Source organism: Enoplosus armatus, chromosome 12 (genome assembly GCF_043641665.1).
Source record: "Enoplosus armatus isolate fEnoArm2 chromosome 12, fEnoArm2.hap1, whole genome shotgun sequence".
Lineage (NCBI taxonomy): Eukaryota > Metazoa > Chordata > Actinopteri > Centrarchiformes > Enoplosidae > Enoplosus > Enoplosus armatus.
Window position 1 is genome coordinate 7,607,219 of NC_092191.1, and position 8,577 is coordinate 7,615,795.

Sequence of the window (8,577 nt, forward strand, 5' to 3'; positions counted from 1 at the left end):
TCGAGTGCCACCAGCAGGTCAAAGTTTTCACTAAAACAGAGAAATATCGCTACATCTACCGGACAGATCGGTATAACAACTTTGTACACACATTCGTGTTCCCCCCTGAATTATAATAACTTTAGTAAATCTATTTATGTCCAGGATTTGCCGTTCCAGTATGTGTAGCAAGTTTTGATCGCCAAGACTGACTTCAGGTAACGTAAACACTGTGAGGCTAATGTAGTAGGATAGAAATGCTACATGTTCAGTTTTTATGTGGAAACAGACACCCCCCCTAATTTTTGTTTATTATGGTATCAATCTAACACGAACATTGTGACAGTCTGAATTTAAGGGTAATACTCCTCCATACCAGAAGATGATCTGATGACGCTCTGATGCCTCTGTGGATCCAGTAGGGAGACGTTTTAAGTGTTCGCTCTGCTCGTGCGCAGCTCAGTAATAAACACGCTGTGGCTGGAGCAAGAAGCTAACTTTGGTCCTCTCTCTCATTAATCCACAGGTACGATAAAAACTGTTATTCTTTGTTTCGTTGGTTTCTGTATCTAAGATGGGTGAAATATGAACAGTTATTCGATGTTTCAACTGTGTTTAGAAAAGTTTTAAGAAGTTTTGGTGTGACACTGTAGTTGCTCTGACGAATGTCGTCGCGAGTACTTTTTTATGAACAAGTTACACCGTAACTTTGTAAGCATGAGAAATTGTTAACATGCTGTAACTTAAAGGAACGTATTGTAATGTTGCTTAGATTATTATACTGTCTGTGGTGAGTGAGCGACGTCACAGTTGCACTACGTTGGTTCTGTGTTTTTTTAATGTGCTGTTGACGCGCCATTTTGCTAGACGCCATTGCTAAGGTTAAGCGTGTTAGTGAGCACATGCGATAGTGCTGAAGAGAAGTAAATGTGTATGTAGCTAATCTTAAATGATTATCACTGTTCTGGGAGAATCAGCACAGGAGCACAGGAGTATGTGTATATGTGTTTAGAGTTATTTTATGCACATTAATATTTTGAGTTTATTTGTGATATGCTTTAAGTCATTTGAGTCTATGTACATTTACTTTTCATTTGATTTACATATTTTCTATTGCTTTACAGAATTTATTATTTACTACGATTTATGGATTGTGTTTTTTATTTTTTTCTATGCACTTGGAAAGACTTGATTGCATGAATAATATAGGTTGTAGTCAGTAATAAACACGCTGTGGCTGGAGCAAGAAGCTAACTTTGGTCCTCTCTCTCATTAATCCACAGCTGATATTAGGCTACACAGTGCTCCTCAGCTTGTGTATCCTTTGCTACCGGCCTAGATTTCCCCTAGGTCTGGTGCCGGTAACACTAAGCTTTAGGTAGCGTTAGCTTGGCTAGGTTAGCCTTTAGTTGGTGGCAACTAGGTAATCGCTACTGTTTTTGTTTGCTCTGTTGCGTCTAATGCAAGGATTATGTTGCGTCTTTCTTTCATCAAGATCTTTATGACACGAGGCAGTGAAACACTACTGCTTTTGTCAACAGGGGCCACCAAAGTCAACATAAAATGAGTGTTCCTCACAGGTGCTTTAACATGACAAACTGTACATTACAGAGTAAAAAAATAAATACTGCATTTCAATGAACTCTATTTTATTTCTTGAAGCCATTCAGATGAAATATAACACCCATTGATTTATTATTACTTTGGCATTCAACATGTCTAACTCTTACCATTCACGTTCACCAGAGCGTTGCTCATAATATGCTTGCCACATATTTTATCATCAGTGGACATCAGTGTCAAAAAGTTTTGCCACTCTCTCTTTGATGGGTGTAAAATATTCCATCAAAGTGATGATCCATAAATCTGTTGAAGCAGAGGAGCAGCCTGAGGCAAAGAGACAGACAGACTTCAAAAAGGACCTTAACTTCATGGGAATTACTCATTATAACACATTTCCATCTTCACTACTCTAAGAATCACTATAACAGAGCACAACAGGTGAACAAAGCTTTACTACTGGCTGTACTTTAAACAAGGAAATCAACTTGAATTTAAAGACAACTCTTTTAATGACGAGGCAACAGCATTAAGACAGTTGCTGATTTAATTAAATCCTCTCTCTAAATTGATTCAGTGAAAGCTCATATGTAAAGCTATTCATGTCACATTACATTTTCTGTGAATTGCAGCGTGGCGAGAGGGGTGGATGGGACTGTGTGGGTGGATGAATCTTTCTTTTCTTCTCTGTTCCTTTCTTATTTTGTTTCACTCTCACTAATTGTATTCTCTTCTTATCTTTAAATGTCAGTTAATTGTATTAATATATTCTTGGGAGGGGCGGTTCAGTTTTATGGTTACAAGTTGAGTGACTCAGCAAAAAAACTGCTGTCATCTAATTGTCCAGCTGTCATTACTCAGATGAGAGCAGCGCAGAGCTGATAAAAATGCTAATGCTCTGGATCGCCTTCAGTTATAACTGTCCACTCGCGGCAATAATCTTTATGAGCAGCAGACAGTTCTTTGTGACTTTCTTTGCCCTGGGTTTTGCACACGGGCTGACTCTGATTGGGGGAGATTGTTGGGGCTGTTACACAGCCTGAGAGGAAAGTCTGCAGATGATTTCCCTATCCTTGACCCTGGTTGTCATGCACAGATGTTGTAGAAAGCAAAAACTGTAAAATAGTTGGCGTTGAACGTACATCCGATATTGACGTTCTTGTCTTGCGATTGCGTTGCCTCTACATGTTTTTAGGGTTACTTATTTATGTTAATCTAGATTTTAGTAAAGACCGTAAAGGCATTGCTCTTTGTAAAGATAAAATGTGTCGTTATCTGTCAAAGTATCAGGTGTCTATCATTGAAACTATAATTTTAAACCAGTTTAAATCAGTATTTCAGCATTTCTAATCTTTTAGTTAGAGCACAGTGCCATTAATATAGAAAGCATGATAACAGATGTTATCATGATGTGTTAATTTCTAAACTAATATAAATGAACATGCAGGAAATACTGCAGATGTCATGTATTTTTTTATTTTTATTTTTGGTTCTTTTGGTTGAAAAGCTGACTCATTCATGCTGGCTGGTTAACTTATGGCCATTGTTCGTCTGCATCAGTGCTGTTGTGTCCGTGTTTGTCAGATGCTATCAAGGTTTTCAACTCTGTTCGTCTTGACCCACTAAATAAATCAGCAGTTTTATTTGACTAACGCACCCACAGTTTGGGCACAAATGAGAGCTCTTTTCGTTCAGAGGTTCAGATATGAACTGATTGTCAGACTTTCTTATAGCTGAAAAATGGCATTTAGAGTTGAACTTATTTTCTATTCAGTGTGTCTGTTATGTTTTTCTTTGTCTCTGCCTGTTGTCCATCCTGTTCCTGACATGAAAGGAAAATCTTCTCCTGTCTAAACACAAATTGTGATGCTTTGTAGCCGCTTAGAACAAACACGCTTCAATTTGAGCCTTTGTTCTGAATGCTAAATACTAGTCACTTGAGATAACATCACAATAACCATGCAGTCTGCACATTCACATGCCTCATGCCTTAAGACGGTTACATAAACTTCCCCAGATGAAACATAATTCATTAAATGCAACAAGACAAATAGGTGTAGCCAGCTAGAATGAATAAATATTTGTCTTGTATAAATACATATGAGTCTGAGCATCGTAAGAAGATCTCTGACTAAACACTGTGAGGCCATAAGGAGAATACTTCTGGCAAATGGGGGATACATGTGTCTGTTTCTGTGTTTGGTAACAGACACCAGTGACAGGACGGCTGTGCATCGCTGAATGTTTCCAATACCGTTGCCAGTTTTAGTTATTTAGAGCTTGATTCTTGGTGTAAAACAAGTAAAAAATTGTCAGTGCTGCACTGAACTCACATATATGGTAGGCCTATATACGTGAGTCCAAACAGGGTTAATTAGTTCAAAATAATTAAATTAACAAAGACATAAGTGTGCATCAAAAGTACATATTCACTTTATGATCCACCTTCTTCAAGAAAAAGAAATGCCCAAGAAAAAGACAGAGGAGATCTTAGGTCTTAGTGTTCATTGGCTGGATCGACAGAATCACAATAGGTTTAAAGGTGCGTTCATCAATGACCCGAACCAGCACCTGGGCAGGACCGAGGCCAGATTTCGTTAATCAAACAAGTCCGATTGGGTCAGGCAAGGTCCCGCTTTATAGCCACAGATCTCAGGTCTGTGTGTCAACATGTCTAATATCCAAGAGGACTCATCATGAAAAATCATTGCAGCAGGAAATGTGTTGTTTGAGGTGAGAAAGAGACTGTGAACTGTGAAGTGCAGGGAAAAATGTATTTCTATTATTTTCAGCTGCGTCTGCTCGTTAATCGGTGGCGCATTGTGCTGCTGCCACAAATTTACACTGAATTTCCAGAAAATCTACAAAAGAAAAGGCAAACGAATGCATGTTTCCATCCATTACTAATTACTTTACTAAAGAAGTGGAAAACGTGATGGAAATATGACATTTATGTTTGTTTCATATAAAGACAGGTTTATTTGTATCGCACACTTCATACACAACGGCAATTCAAAGTGAGTTAAGTCATGCATTAAAAACACAAAAACAAAGAAAAACAGCATAAAAAACAGTAAAAATGAAAAGTAAAAGAACAGATTTTGTCTGCAGCCATTTTTTGCACTTTGTGACACTTTGTTTTTATCAATACACCAACTTTTCCACCTCAGCCAAGCATTTTTGCTCAGATTTTGTTAATGTAAAAATTGAAAATGCACATGGAAACACATTTAGTGATGCAGCTGAACTGGGTGTAACCATTCTAAGGTATATTTCAGGGTGTGTTTCGCAGTTTTAATGCAGGTTCTGGTAGGTTTTCCACAGATCTGATTCAGGTTGGGTCCAAGATTTTGGACATGTGAAGACCCCTTTAGTCCACTGCGACATGTTAAACTTATGAGGGTGTATTTTAACCTCAACGTTCGTGTCTTTTCACTGTCTTTGTATACGTTTGTACCACCTCTAAAACTCGCTTTGCATTCAGTCTAAATGCCTCTTAAGACAATTTTTATGCCTCGGCCCTGATGATAGCCATAGCCGGAGGCAGCATGTTTGCGTCCGTCCCATTCTCGTAAACGCGATAACTCAAGAATGTCTTGAGGGAAATTGCTCAAATTTGGCACAACTGTCCACTTGGACTCAAGGATGAACTGATTACAATTTGGTGGTTGAAGGTCAAAGGTCAGTGTGACCTCACAAAACACGTTTTTGGCCATAACTCAAGAATTGGGGACCATATTTCACAGTTGGCTGGACAGTGAATTGGTGACACTTTTGACTCAAAGGTCACAGTGACCTCATAGCTTTCCTCCATCTCGTCCTTTCTGCCGTTCACTTCCGGCCTTATTCTGAATTTCAAGCGTCATCTTAATCACATGACGGCAAACAACGTATTGGAAACATGGACGAGCTAATTATGATCCTGTGAAATGCCAGGAGAAAACAAAAGCACCACATTTTGTGTCGCTATACTCAATAAGAATCCACCTTTATACAGTAATCAAGTACATTTGCACCTGTTTAACCAATACACCTATTACAGTTCAACAATGTATATTCACTGGAATTAAGTATCATCAACATAGTGATAACTTCCATTTAGCCAAAAAATACCACTTTTTATTCAATTCCTTCCAAGTATTCACTACATATATTATGTGATTCTTTATTTTTTTATTTAAATAAATAAATTAAAAGGAACTGGGAGCAGAGGCATTATTACAGCTGGTTGTGGTTATAACGTGGTTGTGGTAATACATTTATGCAGGTAAAGTGCTGTGAATTTGATATAGCCACTAAAGGAAGCATGTTTAATATGCAGTGACTGCAGGGTTAACAAGCACTCCGTTATAGACACACACACACACACACTCACAGAGTTCACCTGTGGAGCATGTGAAGGTGTTGCCTCTGTGAAATGTAATGTTCATCCTCACCATGGCAACAGGAAGAGGCCCCTACCTCCAACCACTTCACTGGAGATGCTCGAATGCAGTGGCAGCACTTCAAAGGAACAACGATGATATTACAAAGAGTTTACAAAGAGAAAGAGAATTTTACTTTTCAAAACCAATCGGCAGCTTCTCTCTTCATGGCTCTTAGTCATTACTCATTAGACTTTACAGCACATCTTTCTTGTAATATATACCACTTATCTTAGCAAAGAGTGGAAAATGTATTATCTTATCTTTACTTTGTGCAACAAAACCATTAAATCTCTCCTAAAAGAGTTTAAAGTGTGTCTTAAAACAATACTCAGAGTTCAGAGTGGTCGCTGTGGTCATTCCTCCTCTTTATAGTGGCTCTGAAGCTGTAGCCTGGATTTTACTGAACTACTGAGATCTCCAAAATCAATAACTGCTTATAAAATTAACACAGCTAACAAAACTCTGACTGAAAATATGAAATTTAAATACTTTTATATTCTAATCTTTTATTTTTACTCTAATTCCCATTATTACTATTATTGCACATTAGCCTAGAGTAGAGTATAGAGTAACTATATGCCACCCCAACATTTAACTGCACATACTGAAAATATGAGTATGTGACAAAGAAATCTTTGAAACTGTCACAGAACTCAGAACTGTTCTTATTTTTCTTATTTTCTATTCTAGATTCTGTTTCAAGGCCCTCCGGGCTGCCAGGAATTGAATTCTGGTGAAGAAATACTGAATCCTGATGGGTAAAAGTACTGAAATGTAACCTAAAAATTCTTTTTAAGTCTAGGGTGTAAACTCCCACCAGGTTGATAAAAACCCCAAATTCCCAGACACATTACTGACATAACATGGCCTCATGTTTCCTCAGAAGTAACTGCTGCCCTGCCATTAAGTGATCCCTTCCTAAAGTGCCTCTATTATAAGCGATGGGGGACAAAATCGACATTGCACCGTAAAACATGGGCTCAAGCTAATATGAGCCCTCAGCAGTCAGAATTACACAAATGAAGTGGATATTTTCCAAAGTTACAGTCCTCTTGGTACGAAATCCCCTCCTGTATTAAGATCAACTTGAAAAATCAGAACCTGTCCTTGAAATTTAACGACCATCTGCTGCCAATTCATGTTAATAGGGACTGCAGCGCCTCTTGATGCAACACTGCTCGGTCTCACACCAATGAATCATATACCTATCAGCACAAAGCACAGCCGAGCTGGAAGTTGACCTTATTCAAAAGGGTGCTCAGGCGTAAGCTCGAGGAAAGCATTGTGAAGTAAATCTACTTGGTAAAATATCAAGCTCAGACTGAAAGGCTATGTTTTTTATGTGGGCAGCAGTGGCAAAGTAATGTCACCGGTGTTGGGTATTTGAAAACATCTATGTGCACTTAAAGTGATAAAATGATCTCTCCTTATACGCAACAAGAAAAGTATTCCCTCCGTGCTGCGCCTCAGAATTTATTCGGCTAACTCACTAATGCAATTAGCTTTGTTTTGTGTGTGTGTGTGTGTGTGTGGATTTTGTTGATTAAAGCGACTGTAAAAACAAATTTACAACATTGACTTTGAGTACTAGTTATGCTCATGTTGAACGGTTTTACTCCAAACGGGCCTCCAGCACGTTTAGTAAATGATCTTTGCCCATTTCGTGCCTCTCTGAAACCGTAATGAGACAAGCAGGGACATTATCTTGATTAAAATCAATCCCTATTGGATTACACTGTGTTACATTCCCTCGCTTGGCTTCGCTGATTAGAGAACAGCGCAGAAAACAGAAATCAGAAGCGAGGAGACTCATCAAAGCGCTATATGTACATGCATGGACAGCTTGACAGATAATCCCTGGACTCCTCCTCACCATCCATTACTGCCGTCAGACGTTACTCAGGGCACGTGCTGCTGTCTTGGTGTTTTATGATCCAACTACTTTTACATTATCTTGTACTATGACTGTACTGTTGGTTTTCATTGAGTAGAAAATGTAGTGATATTTATGTTCAGTTTGGTTCCAGCACATTGACACCTAAGGGAGAACCTGATGGTTCTATTGATCTGATGTTCAAAAGTCAATAGTGAATCTATGTGCGTGTGTGCATTAATCTGGATAATGTGACAGGTGCTGTCGATGAGAAAAGGAAGGAAGGACAGGAACGAGGAAAGAAGGAAAAGAACAAGGAAGGACGGATGAAGGAAAAAGAGAGGGGGTGGGAAAGAGAAGGAAAGAAGGGAGACAGGGAGGAAAGAAGGAAAGGAACAAGAAAGAAAGAAAAGATGAAAGGGAAAGGAATGGCTGAACAAAGGTAGGAAGGAAGGAATGATCAACATAAATGAGAGAAAACGGGTGGATGTACAGGAAAGAAGGGCAAGAAAGATGTAAAGGATGGGAGGAAAGAAGGAAGCAAGCAAAGGGAAGAGAAAAGGAAGGAAGGAACGGACTGAAAGAAGGAGGGAAAGAAGGAGCGGAACAAGATGGAAGGAAGGGGAAGAGAGAAGGAAGGAAAGAATGAAGGGATGAACAAAAATGAGCAAAACATGAGTAAAGGAAAGATGAGGAAATGAATGAAAGAAGGCGAGGAACAAGGAAAGAAGACAGGAT